Below are 20,252 nucleotides of genomic sequence, written 5' to 3'. Positions count from 1 at the left end.
CATTTCCATGAAGAATTCTTGCAATACATAATAACAAACGATAATCAAAACGCTTCTGATTTAGGCAGTTTTTAAGTAGACTATCTAAACACAGCTGCTACAACTTCCAATAAATACAGGGCAGCATAGAACCACCCGCACTTGGTTGCTTCCTTGGAAAACACGTTATATTCCCCTTAGTTATCATATTACATGTAGTAAAGCATTTAACTTAACCTGACTCCTACAACAGAACATAAAACTTGCTCCAAGGCAGAAATGGATCCATAATCAAAATAGCATCAAATGATACATTAACAAAAATTACTTAACACCTAAAGCCTCAAAATGGCAAATGAACTTCGAAATGTAGCCTCCAACAGAAGCTCTAGGGAGTGAAATGTACACCCACAATCTTGTTTTGCTAGCTTGCTTTGTAACCACGGGTTCCGCCCTGAGATAGGTGGTGAGCTAATCTTCGGTGTCTGGTAACTCATGAACAGGTGTCTCTTCCGCCATCCAGTCCACGTGTGTTACTGGACTCCTCCACACAGTAGGTCCTGAGCCCGTGGGAGGACTCCAATTTCTCAGCCCCGATCGGGCCTACTCCATCCCACATCCAGGTACTCGAATGCAAGCCATTCACTTGCTTTACGCATGACGGGCTGCCAATAGTTATTTATGGCAGAAGGAATATTATTATCTAGGTGTCACTCAGAGCTTGGAAGACGAGTGGAAGGTACAAACCCTCCACACTCTGCTCGGCTGCAGCCTTTCCCTGTCGCGTCCTAGGAGCCTCCTCCAAGCCACCAACACCGCTCTCGGTTCAGCAGGGAAACCGGCGAGGAAGAGCACGCACGTGCGCGCAACTGAGCATGCGCCGTGGGCCGCCTGCTGGGCGTCGGCAGTAGGAGCGGCGTCGCAATATCAACCGCTCTCTCTCCCCGCCCCCAGGCCGCCGGGACCTGGAGCGTCCGGGATCCGGCGCTCGTGCGTGATGACGTACTTGCTCGCGAAGACGTGGGGACGCAGGCGGGCCGTAAGAGAGCGTGAGTTTCCGCGTCTGTTCGTCGCCTCGCTGGTAGTCCAGTTGGGGCCGCGGGCGCCGGCGGCTGTGGGGCTAGGGCTGCGGGCGGCTGTCTGCGCTTCTTTGAGGTCCGAGTTGGGGGCGCGTTTGGAGGCCCAGCCTCCGCATCCAGGGATCTCTAGCCGCTCGGAGAATGGGGAGTTTCCGGAACAACTCTATCCAGGGGTCTAAACGTCTTCACCCTCCGTCTCTGCTTGAGGCTTATCGCACCGGGAAGGACGGGCAGAGGCGTTGAGAGGATGGGATCGTTGGTTTCGGGGAGAGGGGATGGTTAAAGGATCCCTTATGAAAGCGGGAAGTTTAAAGTGGTGTTGCATCAGCAGTGGCTTGTGGTTTCAGTTTCTTTTGTAAAGAGTAACTCTTTCTCTGAACTAGTGTATGGCAAACAGAACCCTAACCTGAGTAGTGATTATTTCCCTTATTAGGGGACAGGAAGTAAACTAAGTGTACACAACCCTTTTATGTCCGGGCCTTATAAACCTACTCAAAAACGGATCCTATGTGTTTATGTTTTTCCAAACCAAGCATAAGTTCTCTTGAAGACGCAGGGTTACCAGCACAATAAATTATTGCGTAGTCATGACTGAGTCATTGAGATGGGTAGGCCCTTTTGCAGTGACAGCTGGACTTTGCGGCTTTTTTTTTTTTTTTTTTGTCCTTTGGAATTCTTTCTTAAAAATCTGTCTGACGTCTCACATTTATATGACACACTTTTCTGGTTCTAATAACTTTTAATTAAATCTAAAACATACTAATTTGCTGCTGGCGTGGCAAGGGTTGGGAAAACAAGTCATCTTAGAAGAATGCAGTGCGTTGCGTTCCTAAGTTGTCTCAGTATTACTGGCATCAACAACACCTGGGAACTTGTTGGAACTGCAAAGTGGAGAGTCTTACCCCAAACTCCATGAATCAGAAATCTGTTGTAAGGAGATTGCCAATTGATCCCAGTACACCTGGCTGCTACAGTTTGAGAAATGCTGGCGGGAGTGAAAAAGAGCAGCCAGCCATTGTGGAGTCACAGAATGGAATTTGAATCCAGGTGAAGCCTTTCCTAGGTTTAGGATCTTGGACTAGTTACAGGTAACTTCATAGGGCTGTGGGTATTCTATGTGAAAATTCAGGAAAAATGTTTTAACTCAGGTGGGAAACAAGATGTTTAAAAAAAAAAAGTAATTTGTTAGAATAAGATATTAAGTAATTTGCCTAAAATAAGTACACAGATTGTGCTAGAAGGATTCTTCTTTGGTTTAGATATGAGTTGTAGTGCACGAATATTGTGCCTTTGCTGCTGCTTAGAGGGCAGTTTGTTTATGGATTCTCATTGTGTTGTATACAGTTGAGGTTGTCCAGTGTAGGATATTCAGTTAATACCTATGCTGTGGTGTTAAGAACCACATTGGTAATTGTGTTAAAGAGTAGTTTTTAATTCTTTGGCCTTTTGGTCTTTCCCATGTAATTGTACCTTCTTTTGACCCAGAATTTGGTAAAAAAGGTAAAGTAGGTAACTGACCATAGACCAGCCTCAGCCTAAGAGTTGAGAAGTATTATAGAGCAGTGACTGGGAAACAAGAGGCAAGACTGAAGATGTTTTGCTCCTTATCTTTTTTTCCCACGTGTCATACAGCTCCACGATATTAGCAGAGAAGGCCTCATCCTATCCACTTCTCTCTGTTTTCTGGAAGCATCACAGGAATTAAGTTAGATATGCCCTCTATCCACTGTTTTGACCAAACGTCAGTTGCAGTGTTTGCTTACAACTTTCTTCCCTTTTCAGGGCGTCAGTGTTGGGGGTATATAGAGAAATATTCAGGACTTGAAGCAGCTGCCCTAAAGCCTAGACTCACTGTGATGTTGAGAAGAGTGCCACTGAGACAACACGTCACTCTGATTAGTCCTCTGCCCCTAACTTCGCACTGTGGTTCCTGGGTATTGTGGTGAGTTTTCAGATTAACAGGAGTCAGTGTAGATTTCAGCTCTTATAAGTAGTTTTGTTAATGTTCCTACTGAATTAACACTGTCACACCATGAAGCATTTACTTTTCACAAAGACCCATTTTTCTTGTCCTCTGTGTCTCAGAGGCAGATCTCTGTGGTTGGGGTCAGGCAGACCCTGCTTTGAACCCCGCCTCTGTTACGTACTGATCATGTCGAGTAGACAAGTTAATATCTTCCCAGTATTCATTTCCTCTCCTATAGAGTAGGAGTCATGGTATGGACTACTTTAGGACATTGGATAAAATAAAATCAAGTGCAAAACACGTCTGTTACGCTGAGAGGCTCAGTTAACTGGTAAACGTTGGACAAGGGAGAAAAGGTAGTGATCACGTCAAATCTAGCTTGATCTCATTCATTGCCTCATATATTTTTATAAATGAGGTGATTCTGTTAAATTACCTAACTGCACTGCTTTTTTTTCTTTTTAAAACAAAATGCTGAGGAGTCAAAGCTTTCATGTTACTATGTATGAGAGAAAGCAGACACTTGGAGAAAGTTAAACTCAACCCAGTGGAAGAACACCATTTTCAGGTCTATCACTGTAACAGAGCAACTTTCCTGAATTGTTTTGTGTGTTTACTGAAAGGACAATGTCAGGGTCGGGGGTTAATATTTAAGTATCTTTAGTTAACAAGGATAGCTAGAGGAATGGGCACTTGTCACAGCAGATGAGACTTCACTCAAGACATGCAGCAAAGAATAAGAAAACGCTGTCAGCTCTGAAATCATTATTTTTCAATATGGATGCTTAATGATAGCAAAGTGAAAAGTTTTGTGTTCCATTTTTTAAAATACCAAAAATCTCTTGTATTTCTGTGTATATTACGTATGAATATGTGAGCACGGAAGGCGTCATTACTAGGTCGTAATTTTGTTTACTTGGCAATGTATGATCATGTGGGAGTGGGGACAGATAATCCATACATTATACATGTATTTGTAAAAATTCTTTTAAAAGCCATTACAGAGATAGAAGTGCCTTAAAAAGATCACCTTTTGTGCTGCAGTTCCAGTCAGTCGTCTAAGCAGGGGACCTCAGATTTTTATAGAAGGGGAAGCTGTTTAGCATCATCTTGTAAAGCTCAGGAGCTGAGAGGCTTTGAGAGAGTTTGAAGGGCTTATCCTGAACCTCCTGCAGTGACCCTCCATGGAGGCTGAGTCAGAAGGTGTGAAACCCCTCATCTTGGTGTGGAAATCCTCAGGAGATGAGCTGTACTATACCCAAGAAGTCTGGGCACTGAGAATTCCTGAGTGGGATTCACAAACATGTTCTAAAAACAACTTCCAGGGTTTTCAGCGATGTCAAACATGCCACACATATGCTTTTCTTGCAGAGAAATGAATGGCTATTAGAAAAGAAAAATCCAGGCTTCAACGTGATTTATACAAAAATAGGAATCTAGGCACATTTTTTGAGAAATCATCTGAGGGTTTTTTTTTTGTTTTTAATCACTCTAAGCTTGTGACATCTGTTAGCACAATTAAAACTATTTAATATTTTAACTGGCTGTTGTTTAGCGTTATAAGTGACTCAAGGAAAAAGAAACAAGGAGTCAGTGGAAATATATTCCTTGTGTTTACTGTCCTTTGGTTTTCTGTTGTATGAAAACAGCTGGTTTGCATTTATATGGTAAAAGGTTTTTCTTAAAGAGTTAATTTCCAGTTAAGAGTGAGCTTTCATAAGAAAAATAATCTCAAATGCTAAGTGTTTGTTAGATTGTTATTAATATCAGTAGTAGTATTATCACATCGTCCTTTTTCACACATTGAGGAGGGTTTCCTGGTGACAGCTGGAGTGTGGGGGAGGGGGAGTCACTTTCAATCAACCAGCTGCTCTGTGCAGCATCATGATGGTGATATTTCAAAGCCCGTGGATAGTTTTGGCTGTATTCAGAAGAGAAAATGTATCAAATTTCTGGGAAGCAATAGATAGTGTGCAAGAGCCCTTGGGGATCTAGCTGGTAGCCAGCTAACAATGTGTGCATTCAGGTTTGCATGTTGGTGTTATTTACCCCCTCCTCTTTTGGACATTGTTACATGGATATCATAATTATAAAGCAATAATGTCTAGTTCCATGGGGGCAGAAGGCTCATTACTTTATGGAGAGGAAGGGAGAATGGAAAACAAACTTTGGGGATGTGCTATGTGCTTTTACATGACAGGCTATTGCATTTCTTCTTCCTGATGACGCCAGAAAGTAAGTGGAATTTTCATCATCCATGGATGAAGAAAGTGAAGCTCAGCAGGATTGATTATGTGATTTGCCCAAAGCCACGTACTAGTAAACATCTAGATTTGACCCCAAATCTGGCTTTAGCCCCAGGAATGTTGTTACTACATCAGTGGTTGTTTCTCGATGGTGTTCAGTTGCTTATGCATTTTTTGAATCCAAAGTCACAATCTCAGGATAGTTATATGAATGAAATTTAGATACAGATGACAATGACTTCAGTTTTATATAAATAACATATAAGGATGTGTGCGTTTCCCTTGAACAAAGTCTCTTGGGCAACACTGTGAAAGAAATTTTGCTACCTTTTTTTATGTTACGAATACCAGACATTTGCAGTGATGGATATTGTAATGAATCAGTTGTGATGCTGAGTTTGAACAGATGTAGGAATAAACATTTTGCCTGATGCCCAGGTAGTAGAAGTTCCTTCACACCAGAGTCTTCAGGTCTTTCTCTTTTCAAGGAATGTTCATTTTGTATTAATAAGGGACCTTTTTGCTTTCTAAACGTTCACCCTGTAGCTGTTACAGCCACCAAATGATGACTTAAAATTTCATCCATTTCTTTTTGTGGAATGGCTCCACTGCTTTGACTCTGAGTGTCCTGGTCATTTCATCTCCCTCCTTGTTGCCCACAGGATAATACTTGCTCCAGTACTTTCTTTCTTTCTTTCCTCCCACACCCCATAAAGTGTAAGTTGCTCAATTGTGTCCGACTCTTGCGACTCTGTGGATTGGGGATTGTAACCTGCCAGGCCCCTTTGTCCATGGGATTTCCCAGGTAAGAATACTGGAGTGGGTAGCCACTTTCTTCTCCAGGGGATCTTCCCAAACCAGGGATTGAACTGGGGTCTCCTGCATTGCAGGCAGATTCTTTACAGAGCCATAGAAAAGTCCACATCCCATACTGAATTTTAAAACTTACCTTTGCTGTTTTCCAAACACTTAATGCATCTTTATTTGCAGACCTGTTACAGTTCTTTATCACACCATAAATGTTGCTGTTTGTCTGTCTGCTTCTCTCTCAAGACTATGGTTGTCTCTAAGGACAGTGCTTGTCTTTGAGTAGATGCTCAGATATTTCTTAAATGATGGAATATAGATGAAGATGTATTGACTTACATGCTTAGTGCTTTTATTGCTGTAGTCTCGCATTCATTGGTTTTCTTCTCTGGGTTCATGATTAGAGAAATGTGGATATGTAGGTCTGTTAATGAAGTGCATTATGGTGGAAAGGAGGGTTAAACCTTTCCACAGAAAAGCATGCAGGATACCTTTGTGTTCCTTCCTGAAGGCTGTGAAATTGAAGTCTCTTACCCCCTTTGTCCTTTTTTCCTCCCCCTCTCTCTTCCTCCTCTCCTTCCTCCCTCCCTTCCTCCCATGAATCTGAATAATTCATTGTCCTAAAGTTCTAGCCAGAAGTTCCTGTCAACTGCTAACATTTCATTAGGTGTGTAGACTAGTCTTACTTCCAGTGCGGAACAAAGGGGGTACATCATTTCAGTAATTAGAAGTTTTCCTGAAAGAGCATCAATTTTGTATAAGTAGAAGACACATTTAAGATAATCAGGTCTTCCTTTTGAAAGAACATTCTTCATGTAGTGTCCAAATTTATGCACCAAGTGTGTGGCATTGAGAGGGCTTTGTCTGGCGTACACAGAAGCTGCTCTTGTGCTCACCTCCTCAGCTCTGTGCACGCCTCTTCGGGAGTAGCTTGTGTGTGGCCGACCTTTGGGATGCTGCTTATATACCCTACAAGTTGCGGTTCTCTTGTCAGCTAGAGTGTTGTATGGACTCAATAAAAAATGAGAGTTGGTGATGCTTGAAAGATACCAGGATCTGCTGCTCGCCCTTGGCAAACACCCTAAGATCTGGGTAGGGTTCTTTGACTGTGAAAACAGACGTTAACTAAGTTACCTTGATAACTTGTTCAAGAAAGTAAAAGTTGCTCAGTCATGTCTGACTCTTAGTGACCCCATGGACTATACAGTCCATGGAATTCTCCAGGCCAGAATACTGGAGAGGGTAGCCATTCTCTTTCCCAGGGGATCTTTCCAACCCCTGGGTTAAACCCAGGTCTCGCACATTGCAGGCAGATTCTTTACCAGCTGAGCCACAGGGGAAGCCCAACTTATTCAAGAACAGGAGATTTAATGGAAATGTATGAATAAGCTCAGGAAATCTACAGAAAAGTCAAAACCACAGGACAGCAGCCAGGTGAGCTCTCGAGGCTTGAGTAGACTTGGGTAGATCTGGAAAATTCTTTAATGTTCTGAATATCAGATCCAGAAGCTGTTAGTATCTCTGCACAAGTTTTAGATTCCAGGAAGAGAGCTGTTACTCCAGTTTTGGTCAGCGTCACCCTCGAATCCATGTAGGAAATGCACCTTGATTTGTGGTCCTTCCAGGACCACATCCAATGGAAGGGAGAGCCATCTCTCACCTGTTAACTGAAAGAATGAAATTGATGCTGGCCAGGCAGCAAAGCAAAACCAAAAAACCCAGGCTGTCCCCACCACCTGGTAATTAGCCGACGTCCTGTGTGCTTGAGGAACATGAACATCTTTGATGTCTGGCGTGCCATTCCCCTCTTGACTTGTTCCTGTGCTAGGAGGATTTCAGTTCCATAAATAATTCACTAACAGTTCTTACATGCCTTAGTTTAAATGGGGTTATGGCTCTCACCTTTTCATTGACTTTAGGTAAACAAAGAAATCTGGTGTGGAGTGAGTGTGAGTGTAGAACTGCTTCAATCCTCTTGAAGGGAGTGACGGTGGACTTGCTGGCATTGCTGCTCCCTGAGCGCCTCCTGGTTTAAGGACCACGTCTGAAGGGCTGTCAGTCGGAGGACTTTAATGAGCCCTCATTACACTAAAACTTGTAGTCTGTGAGAGAAGGAACTGGCTTATGATTGATACTGGAAATCATAAGTGATGATGGATCAGAATTGGAGTTGGCACTAATTCACCTCACGATGGAGCACAAGTCAAGATTATATACAAAATCCAGTATTTCATTTTTCATGTATAAAGATCATCTAATCAAGAGTATTGCACTCTAAAAAGGGGGGGAGAATTAAATTTTTGCCATCTGACTTTTTTTTTTTAATCCTAAAATGGAGGCTCACTATATTCTCAGATGTAATGATTAAGATCATCTTGATGAAAACTCTGTTTTGAGATTTTATTGTTAAATTTATTTTAGTTAATTTTTTTTTGGGGGGGGTTTGTTGTGCCTTCCACATACCCCATCATGTTGTTTTTTAAAAAAGTGCATAATTGTATCGCACAATATGGTTTAAAAATGTAGGATCATAGATAGCCCAGAAAAAGGCTATTTGGTTACTAAGTTATAAAATCAAGCTTTTTAGAGTTTTTAATCTTAAACCTTATTTTATGTGTTTATATGCATTAAAAACCATATCACTTTCCAATTTATGATTTATATATATTATATATATAAAATCTCATTTGAGCTTCACAGTCCCAAATGTGGCTACATTATCTCCTTGTACTGGTGAGAAACCAGCAGTTAGTAACTTTCCTATAAAGTCACATGGCTGGCGTATTTTGGAGCTTTTACCAAAGACCATGCCCTTAACTACTGTCCTGTACTGCATATGTTAATATTACTAGTCCTGTATGTCATTTTGACAAAAAGCACCGTGATGTTTCCTTAGCCAGGGTCTGTCTGTTTCTACCCCCGCCCCTTCCCCTTTCGCTGACAACTTCTTTGTCTGCGGAAACTGTTCGAACGTGTTGTGCTATCCATCATCTTGTGCGTCTGTTTGCTGTGGATGTAGCAGCAGCTCCTGTATTGCAGCAGTGTGCCCTGTGAAGACTTGTCCTTTATGTCTTAGAGCAGCCTGACAGCCTCTTGTGTTGAATCCAGCAAGGTTGCTTTTCGTCTAACAAAGCTGAATGTTGGCTTTCTAGGTGAAAAAATAATTAAATGCTTTTAAAGATGTATTTGATTAACAGGAAGCAGATCTGTGTAAATTAATGATAGCCGTAATGATGTCGTAGCCTTGTCTTTTGTTATTAACCAGGTAATTGACCAGAGTGTGGAAGCTTACTTCACCGACAGCGGTTTGACCTTGTGTGCTGTCCAGTAGTGAAACATGCACAGTGCGTGTGAATGCAGTCGGCTCATTGAGCTGCGTGTGTTGTCAGAACATCTGATCTTGGGTTCTTACTTTCACGCTTCTTTACTTCTTTGCTGAAATTGTTGCCCTCGAATATTGTACTGATATCTCTTACTAAAAGCATCTGGCCAGACACAAATGTTTTGTATCATTGAATAATTGTAATCGAACATGAAACCTTGACACTCCTAGGACATACAGTCAAGTAAACAAATGCCAAAATTAAATGAGTCTTGGTTTTAAATTCCATGTGAAGGAAGGTGAAACAGCTTTTGGTAGAGAAGACTTAAGGGGGAAAAAATGGGCGTACTTGGTAGGTTGAAAGAGAATTTATCCCCTTTTATTCTAATTTGTCCAAGAAAGCTCAGAGTATATGGTGTTTAAATATTTGAGTGATGAGAGCCTCTAACCTGGGTAGTTTGGGTTACAGAGTGGAATGATAGAAATAAAACATGGAGTGGATGTGGGATAACATTGGCTAAAGAACAGCGATTCCTGAATACAGACTGTCCTCCTTCCCACACACTTTAGACTTGAGGAATAGTCAGCTCTGCCAGAAGTGACAGAGGCATCCCCCAAACCACCAGACTGTATGAAATCATGCAGTAAAAACCAGAGAGCTTATGGTGCACAGGGTGCTAGGAGCAAAATGCGCAAAAACTTTATCAGTGGTATCTTTAAAAAAAAAGATAGGAACCTAATGGTAGCATGGTTTTACACTCCTTAAATGATAAATACAGAAGTACATAAGAAATACGGCACTTTACCTTCCCAGAATTCTAAACTTTGCTGTCAGAAGTGGATGTCAGAAAGACTGAAGCTTGTGAATTGCTGTCAGGTGGTGGAGGAAGGATCATCTGGATGTGTGAGTCTTAGCTGGAGACGTAGAGGGGCGTAACTCATTAAATACGCAGTGAACTTTAGGCCGCTGGTTGGGTGTTCAGGGTGTGCAAATGTGTACGTTTTATGAAATTCTGTGCGGCTTGCTCTAGCGGAGTGTAGTTTCCTGCATTCACCTAGGACTTCCTGCTGATGAAACTGCAAATCCGATGCAGATTTTGTATTCAAGTTGTTCCCTGATATATAAATATTAATTTCATTTGGACAAATCTGCTTGTTACAAAACGAGCAGTATAGCAGAGCTGAGCAGCCTAATGCATTTAAACTTCGCTAAGCGTATTTTGGGCTTCTGTGGTGGCACAATGGTGAAGAATCTGCCTGCCAGTGCGGGAGATGTGGGTCCAATCCCTTTGTCGGGAAGATCCCTTGGAGGAAGAAATAACCGACTCCAGTGTTCTTGCCTGGGAAATCCCATGGACAGAGGAGCCTGGCGGGCTACAGCCCATGGGGTTGCAAGGAGTTGGACACGACTGAGTGACTAACACATATGCTAACAGCACAAATACCTTTCCTCCTTTTATCTGCTTTTTCAAAGTCTGATGCAGGTGAGGAATCCTCCCTAAGGTATTGTCTGAATTGAATTGACTTATCACTTTTTTATATTGGCACATATTTGTACATTTATATTGGCACAAATTTGTACATTTGCCCATTTCCAGAAAGTGTCAGTTTTAGAAATGACTTAAGACAGAAGTTGGTAGTAAAGGGGGAAAAAAGCAACCAAATGACTGAGTAGCTCTCAGCAGAAGAGAGCACAGGCACTTCTTAGGTGAAATTAAGCCTTTTCTAGCTCTGGTAGGATTTTGCACAGGGAAGGAGAAGTCTGAACAGTGTTTTATGACAATGTGAAAATGATTCCTCCTCAGCAGTCCCTCGGGTGAGTGAGACCTATGTCAGGGCCTCAAATAATATGAAGGTGCATTTCTGCAGAAGTCTTTCAAAGGCAGTGTGATGTGATCCGACCAGGCAGTATTTGGAGATTTGGCAAAGAAATTTGCCCTGGAAACTCAAAGCCCTTTTCCTTTGCCTTGTCACTTCTCTAAAAATGTATTGTTCTTTTGTCAAGATTCTATATACACCCAAGTTCGAACCCTCTCTTGAGTTACTCATCACTGGGTACTTTCTTATGTATCATCATCACCCTGAGTAAAATAAGAGGAAAGATTGGGTAAAGGTTACCCTTTCCTCCCAAAGAGGCTGTTGTATAGAAATTTTTACACTTCATGAGTACTACCTAAATATTTGTTGACTGTGAAAAGAAGATACCCCTTCCAGGGTGAAACACAGGGCTAAGAGTTGGAAAAGTGTCGTTTAAAAGTTTGATGTTGTTCAGTCACTAAATCCTACTCTGTAACTTCATGAACTGCAACATGCTAGGCTTCGCTGTCCTTCACTATCTCCTGGAGTTTGCTTAAGCCCACAGCCATTGAGTCAGTGGTACTCTCTTATCCTCTTCTGCCCTCCTCTCCTCTTGCCTTCAGTCTTTCCCGGCATCAGGGTCTTTTCCATTGAGTCAGCTCTTCGCATCAGGTGGCCAGAATATTGGCGCTTCAGCTTCAGCGTCAGTCCTTCCAATGAATGTTCAGGGTTGATTTCCTTTAGGATGGACTGGTTGGATCTCCTTGGTGTCCACATAAAAGGTAGAAAAGATGTTTGCCTCTCTGTGGCTTAGATTAAGCCTTAGTTTGCAGGATTGGGCCTGAGGGTGAAAGAATGCTGGGCAGGGCACCCTTCACATTCCCCTGCTTCATGCCCTTCTTTCCAGAGTCCTTGTCAGGTCGAGCCCTGGTCCTGGTGGGAGAAAAGTCAGCGAAGGAGCAGGGGCTTTTGTTCCTCAGCTTCTCTGTGTGTATAGAGTATATTCCAGAATGAGAAAAGTGACATTTGGATTACTGTTACTGTTTTGTTTCTTAACTTGATTTTAGAAACAGATTTTGTTGTTGTTGTTTTTTAAGCTATGACAATGATAATTACCAAAAGAAGTTGGGTATCTGAACATGACTTTGTACCTCAAGTTACTTTGTGTCAAGAAACAGTTATATTTGGTAGAGTAAAAGCTCTGTGTTCTGAAATTTTCTACATTTGAAATACTTCAAAGTGCATATATATTTTGGTGTGTGATGAAAGTCACCAACTGCACTTTCTTAGCAAAGACAAATCTTTATGCTTGAATAGTGCCCTCCTTAATTCTTTTGGTGGTTGAAGTGTCATTTCTCTTATCAAAATACAGTAGGAGTGACTTCCTATTTCAGCTCTGATGTGTAAAGAGCTTGCAGGTGATTACCCCAGTATTCACAACAAGAAGAACCCTGAACAAACTGAAAATCAGTGACTTTTTCTTAGATCTGTCAGAATTGAGGTTACAGGGCAAACTGTCACCCCCAGATCATTTTGAGAGTTGCAGCCAAGCTTGTGCTCACAGTAGAAGTACCTTTGTTCTTGTTGTTGAGTTGCCCAGTCATGTCCAACTCTGTGCAACCCCATGGATTGCAGCACGCCAGGTCCCCCTGGCCCTCACCATCTCCCAAAGTTGGCCCAAGTTCATGTTCATTGCATCAGTGATGCCATCCAGCCGTCTCGTCCTCTGATGCCCACTTCTCCTCATCTGCAATGCAGGAGACCCAAGTTCGATCCCTGGGTTGGGAAGATCCCCTGGAGGTGGGAATGACTGCCCACTCGGGTATTCTTGCTTGGAGAATTCATGTAGTATGGCTTTTAGTGGGCTGCCCCGGTGGCTCAGATGGTGGAAGTTCCATACCTAGTGATGAGTGGCTGAAGAGTTGGTTAGAACTTGGGCTTATACAACATCCTAGCCAAAGAACAATACATCTCTTTGAGAAGCAACAAGGCAAAGGAAAAGGGCTTTGAGTTTCTAGGGCAGCAAACGGTAGGAAGGCAAAAGGGTCAGGGAACTAATGGAAGATTAGGGCTAGTTGATGAAGTTTGCCATGCAGATTTTTTTTGGAGCCAATTTTAAGGTTGTGTCTGGTGATTAACTTTTGTCCTGCCTGGTAGAGGGGGAGTGGTAGGCATATTTATGTCCTGCTTTTAAGCAGACTGGGGAAGCAGAGAGCTCTAGTTGTATCTGCTTGTTCTTAATTATATTCAGCCCAAGGTAATCCTTATGCCAAGTGGCCTATTTGGGGGTGCGCCGCTCCTGCCCTCCAGCCTACTTGGACCACGGCCACTGAACAGTATAGTAAGTCACTGAAACGCTTACACGGTAGTTCTGACAAACTGCTAGAGAACAAGAATAGGCTATCTTAAGAGTCAGGAACTCACAACTTTCATGCAGACAGACCTGACTCACAACTTCCTTTTAAGAACAAGGACTCGGGAGCCAGATTATCTTGATTAAAATCCCCTACTCATCTGTGAAATGAAATAATACCTGCCACATAAAGTTTAGAGGATTGAACGGGATACGCAGGATGACAAAACTAAGACGACTTAGTGGTGAGTTTGATGTCCTTTGTTCATAGAGTGGGGGGACAGGGCGCCTCCCAAGCAGTGGAGCCTTATTCCTGGGGAATCTGGGGCCAGGGCGAGTTTTACGAGGGCTTCCCAGGTGGCATAATGGTAAAGAATCTGCCTGCCAATGCAGGGGACGCAGGAGATGTGGGTTCGATCTCTGGGTCAGGAAGATCCCCTGGAATAAGAAATGGCAACCCACTCCAGTATCGTTGCCTGGAAAATTCCATGGTCAGAGGAGACTGGCGGGCTACAGTCTGTGAAGTCACTAAGCGTTGGACCTGACTGAGCACACACACATGTACGCACATGGGTTTTACAGAAAGTTAGAAGACGTAAGGAAGAAATGGCATGGTTGGCTAGGAGGTAGGAGGTGGTTTCCTTTTGAGGCCAGCAGGACCTGTTTTTCAAAAGAGTAAGGTGACCTGACTAAAGCTGATCTGGAGGATTGTGCTTGGCGTTAGGTTTCCTGGGCAGCGAGGCTGTTCCCATAAAAGCAGGCTGACTTGGGTTTAGATTTGTGTCATGAGCCAGACCTTTGGGACAGCCTTCATTTTGTGGGTCTTGATGTATGAATTAACTTTGTCAGGCAATAGTGCATGTGTAAAGCTTGAGAACAGTGCTGCCAAGAATGAACTCGTACTATATAAGAGTGTAACTTTAGTCAAAGTTTTGACTTTTGTGTTTGACCCGTGTTGAGGAAAACTTAAACCCAAAACCCAGTAGCAAATGTGTATCTCTGTTTAAGTCATTAAAACACAAGCTGAGATTGAATGTGTTTACTGTGTGCTTGACATCATTCTAAGCACTTGGTGTTTTAGGTCACTGAACCCTTGCAGGAATTCTAGGATCAGGTTTGTTGTTGTTCAGTCATCCAGTTGTGTCCAACTCTTCACAACCCCCTGGACCACAGCATGCCAGGCCTCCCTGTTCCTCACCATCTCTGGAAGTTTGCCCAAGTTCATGTCCATTGCATCAGTAGTACCATCCAGCCATCTCATCCTCTGACACCCTCTTTTCCTCCTGCCTTCAGTCTTTTCCCAGCATCAGGGTCTTTTCTAATGAGTCAGCTCTTCGCATCAGGTGACCAAAATACTGGAGCTTCAGCCTCATCATCAGTCCTTCCAATGAATATTTAGGATTCATTTCCTTTAAGATCGACTGGTTTGATCTCCCTGCTGTCCAAGAGACTTGGACAGGATCAAGTTTAGCTATTATTATTCCATTTTCATAGCAGGAAACAGGGGCTTAGGTTAAGTGACTTGCACAACTTCACACAGCTCTTAAGGCTAAAGCCAGTCACTGGGATCAGTTTAGACTCCAGAATATGTGCTCTCAAAGCCCAGGGTATCCTGAAAACACAGTGTGGTAGAGATGATAAAAAGCCTCTGGTGACATCCTGTTGGCACAGGTGGTTCATGCCCGTGGAAGGCATTGTGGGAGATTTCGTGAATGCTGAGATGGCTGAGAAATCTGACACTAAGGGTGCCACTCAGGAGTGGGGCTCTGAAGGTTGGGGCAGAATTGAACGGAGGGGTGGCAGGGAGTGTGTCTCACATCAGGGCGTGATGCCACATCCCTGTGCCCTGGGTATCCTCTGACAGACTCCCAGCCTCCAGTACCTGCGGTTCTTTACCCGCGTGTTTTCTGTGGCCCCTGACACCCACCGTTCCTGCTCTGACAAGCCACCAGTGACAGGGAGTTAAGGCAGAGTCCTAGCCCTTGGCATTAACACTGGGGCACATCTGTACCAGCTCCCAGAGTTCCCAGTGAGATAAAGCCCGGCACCCACAGTGATAGCTCACTTGACGATACATCCATTTCAGTGGGTCTCATTATTGCTATGAGCAATACCTACCTTAAACTGGGTGGCCCTACCTTAGCTCTTTGGTGAGATCTCATTTTTCATAAAAGCAAACCCTTGGCTAAATGGAAATATTTAAACTTTCACCCTTTTAATCACTTTTTCTCATTTATTACTACCTAAAATAGTTCTCATTGAATTTTATGCCATATAAGGAGAGATTGAACTAAAAATGAAACATTGTTTTAGCCGTTTTTTTTTTTTAAACCTACAAGAATTCTCTTAAACTTGAGTTTACCACCAAGAAGCAGTTATGTGAAAGCAAAGTAGCTGACATCTTCTTTCAGGGTTTCTATTGACTTAAAAAAAGATGGACTGTGTACCAGAAGTTTGAGCTGTTTCCTGGTCTGCCTCTAGATCACAACCTAAAATTCCAAAAGATTTTTATTTAACCCTATATAGTCATTCCAGGAATTTGTTATGTGCTGTGGAAATGTGCTGCTGACAAGTGCTCAGTCGTGTCCGACTCTTTGCCCTCCAGGCTCCTCTGTCCATGGGATTTCCCAGGCAAGAATACTGCAGTGGGTTGCCATTTCCTTCTCCAGGGGATCTCCCCAAGCCAGGGATTGAACCCAGGTCTCCTGCATCTCCTGTGTTGGCAGATGGATTCTTTGCCACTAGCACTACCTGGGAAACCTGTGGAAATGTGGACATTTACTTTTTGAGTGATGGACAGGCAGGTCCATGGAAGTCTCTCAAAAGTGTAGACAGTAGTGACAAGGGTTGCGTTTGTGAGAGGCAGAAGGTTGAAGGGCTTGCCAGATTAACAAGCACTGTCTGGTGTAATGAGCTGGTTTTGAGTTCCAGTAGTCAGGTTTAAGAGCATTGTCATCTTGGTGTCTTTAAATGAGAAAGAAATGGGATTTCTCTCTCTGAAGCTTTCTCACCAAAACTGCTGAAAGGATTTCCATTAAATTGGGCAGTTATGTTCAGAATACTCAGACTTAAAAGCTATGGGATGTATGTAAAATTCACTTTGGTGACCTCTGGTGGTGAGAGAACCCCACAGAACTGCCCATCTGTGGAGATGGCCATAATTCTTTAGCACCTTGGACAGAGGAATTTAACTTTTCCCCAGAAAGTCTCAAGGGCAGGAGCTTCACTGTGTTCCTTTTCATATGGGCAGCTCTACAGAGCAGGCTTCAGAATGACTAGCAAGACAGTAAAGTGACTGTTTTTTGTTTTTCCTCAAGTGCTGGAGAGACCAGCTGGTGGATAACATGGAACTAAGTTTTGTCTTCCCCAGATTGTGAGAATTAAGTGAAATGAAGCAAGTATACTATTTTGTAAACTATAAATAGCTGCATAAATATTAGTTATTATTGAGAACACTATACAAATATTATAGGACTGAGGTATAAGCTAAAATGCTTGAAGTTGAGCTGATGATTATTTTATATCAGCTAATACTTACAAAGTCCTTACTATGTTTCAGGTCTTGTCCTATGTGTTTTACATATACTCACTCATCAACTACTCTATGAGGTAGGTCTTAGTATTCTTTAGTATCTATTTTATAAGGGCTTCTCTAGTGGCTCAGAGTTTAAAGCGTCTGCCTCCAATGCGGAAGACCCAGCTTCGATCCCTGGGTTGGGAAGATCCCCTGGAGAAGGAAATGGCAACCCACTCCAGTATTCTTGCCTGGAGAATCCCATGGACAGAGGAGCCTGCTTGGCTACAGTCCACAGGGTCGCAAAGAGTCAGACATGACTGAGCAACTTCACTTCACTTCCCTGGTGACTCAGTAGTAGAGAATCCGTGTGCCAATGCAGGAGACATGGGTTTGATCCCTTGGAGAAGGAAATGGCAACCCACTCCAGTATTCTTGCCTGGGAAATCCAATGGAAAGATCCTGTCAGGCTACAGTCCATGGGATCACAAGGAGTTGGACACATTAACAACAAGTTCATACAGATGATGACAAGGTCATAGAATTCCAAACAGTTGAGCCAGAATTTGAACCCAAGCCATTAAGCTTCAGAGTCTACTGTTAACTATGATACTATCCAGTCTTATTACAGTGATGATGTAGAGAAAGCTGATCTAGGTAAGAAAACATGATGGACTGGGGGCAAAGAATAACATGATGACATTGGATTTTAAGCAAATTGAGTCAGGCATAACTTAAGTAAGATTGGGGGAGGAGCATCAGGTGATAAGGGTCTGACCTTTGGTTGGGTCTGTCACCACATAACATGTGACATTATTAATGGCTGCTTACTTGTCTGGAACATTCTTTAAGTTCTGTGTCATTTTAGTGATCTTAAATCCTAACTCCCCGGAGATCATCTATTTTGTCTTCCACGTGGATGGCATTGATATTAGTACTTAGGAAGGCCTTGTAAAAGATAGTTGGACCTAGTTCTGTAAGGTATGGAAAATTTTGTATTTGTTTTCACTTGGAGAGAGGAGCTCTCATGTGTTAAAAGCTAGGTGTCGTGTGTTTAAGCTAGGTCTGGTAGCTGAAAATCAGAAAGATTTAGCCCATTGGTATCTGAGAGAGAGTTTAATGGTTGTCTCGAGCTGGGTAAGAGTTTCTTACATAGTTACGAAGATGAAGTGTACAAGATTGGAGAACCATTGTGTACATGGGGATGTCAGCAGTCTTCAAAAGGGGAAAGTGCTCTCAATTCCTGGTTTCTTTTGAACCAGAGTGCAAGCTGTAGATATTTCCATGAACAGACACTGGAGTGTAATTACTGTCACGATATTCATAAAGACTAGATTTCCATTACCTTCTTCCTATAATTTGATTCCGGTTTTCATTGTTTATTCACGAAGTCGGTTTTCGTTCCATCGTCCTCATTTCTTTGTATCTTTCTGCCTCTGATGTGAAATAAGAAAACAGAATCCTACGCTGATGCTTTGATTTTTATCATTAACGTAGCTCCTGAAGTCATGTAACAGATTTTGATGGCCAGAAAAAATCTGTTGTTTATGTCATTAAATGTTGATGGTACTCTGTCACAGCTTCCACACCGGATCCCCGGAGCCCTCCATTGACTCATCAACTTAGGTAGATGATGCATTCTGGTCAGTTGAACACCGTGCAGTGGTGTGAAGCCAGACCATCTGCTATTACATTTACTGTTTTAAGTACTAAGTTTTAAAAGTATAATTCCTATGTTACTGATATATCTATGTATGTTGTATTTAACAACTGTATCACATTTTAAGCTATGTAAGCTTTTTGAAATGCATTCATATATTTGAAAAGGAGAACAAATTACTTCACAAGTGTTTGGTTCATAAACTCTTGTTTTCCACTAAATGCAAATACATATACTGAAGCATGTTCTTATTTTCAAAAGTATCTTGAAAATCTGCACTTTGTAGTTGGGTTTTCTTGGAGCTAATACCTTTAGGAAAAATAAAATTATGCTAAGGTATATCAGGAAGAAGAACAGGTTGTATTATTATTGTCCTGAACCAAAGCATTCTCATCTATTGGCCGTATAGTAACAGGTGGTAAAAGCAGCCTCTTATGTTTGGATTAGAAAAACCATGTATGAAAGGTTGCTGAGAGTTATGGTGGCAATGAGAAGAAATGATCCATTTCAGTTCATTCTTAGAGAAAATAGACTATGCTGGCAGTGAGAGAGAAAAAATGCATCTAATTGTTTTGTGAACTCACTTGGGCGAATATCCAAGTCAGTGTGGTATTTATGATGCTCTAATTTGTTGTTCAGCTCTTGTAGTTTCAAAAGTGGAGGACGTTTTTATGTTTAGCATATCCAATCTGCTATTTCCATAGTTTTTTTTGCTTTATTTGAATCGATAAATCATACTGACCCTCTGCATCTTTCAAAAAAAGATTTTACAGTGTGTAGAGTTGAATGTCTTGGCCCCAGTTTGGCCCCTGCTACTGAAGTACATTCTCCTTCACTTTTAGCACATCACATCACAGGGGAAGAGATGGATGGTAGTGCTAAAATTCTGGCAGTTTAACCAGGATGACTTTGTGGTTCCATCTTTTTTTCATCATCTTTCTTTTTTTTCTGAGGCGTTTGTTAAACTGTTCCTTGAAGGGGGTGTGGGAGGGAGGTTGAGGGAAGGGAAATGTTTATCTGTATGGTTACGTGTACCACTGAACATGCATATTTATATATATATATTTTTTTTTGAACATGTATATTTATATTTTAAGCAATAAAAATTTAAGCATTTGCTCAACATCATTAGTTGCTAGAGAAATGCAAGTCAGTACTGCTTCACACCCACTTAGGATGGCTATAATAAATAAGATGGATAAAAACAAGTGTTGTTGAGTATGTATAAGTATGGAGAAGTTGGAACCCCTTACACTGATGGAGAAATATTGCCGGGAGAAATATCAATAACCTCAGATGTGCAGGTGACACCACCCTTCTGGCAGAAAGTGAAGAACTAAAGGGCCTCTTGATGAAAGTGAAAGAGGAGAGTGAAAAAGTTGGCTTAAAGCTCAACATTCAGAAAACTAAGATCATGGCATCTGGTCCCATCACTTCATGGCAAATAGATGAGGAAACAGTGGAAGCAGTGGCTGACTTTATTTTTCTGGGCTCCAAAATCACTGCAGATGGTGATTGCAGCCATGAAG

The 20,252-nt window shown here is 42.2% G+C and overlaps 1 protein-coding gene across 4 annotated transcripts in view; it reads left to right on the top strand.

Annotated features, from left to right (window-relative positions):
* The first annotated feature begins 783 nt into the window (after window positions 1-783).
* The window catches only part of RHBDD1 (rhomboid domain containing 1), a 188,432-nt gene continuing 168,963 nt past the window's right edge, over window positions 784-20,252 (top strand). Inside the window, exons 1-2 of one of the 4 annotated variants that reach the window (XM_043445301.1) lie at window positions 784-1,028; window positions 2,841-3,000. The gene's annotated coding sequence lies outside the window, so the exon portion shown is untranslated. The remainder of the gene's footprint in view (window positions 1,029-2,840; window positions 3,001-20,252) is intronic. The other 3 variants (XM_043445300.1, XM_043445303.1, XM_043445304.1) reach the window with 3 other exon arrangements.

The sequence above is a fragment of the Cervus canadensis genome, chromosome 24, assembly GCF_019320065.1.
Source record: "Cervus canadensis isolate Bull #8, Minnesota chromosome 24, ASM1932006v1, whole genome shotgun sequence".
NCBI classification, from domain to species: domain Eukaryota; kingdom Metazoa; phylum Chordata; class Mammalia; order Artiodactyla; family Cervidae; genus Cervus; species Cervus canadensis.
The sequence above is the reverse complement of the archived record's forward strand: the minus strand, read 5'-3'. Positions and strand labels throughout refer to the sequence as shown.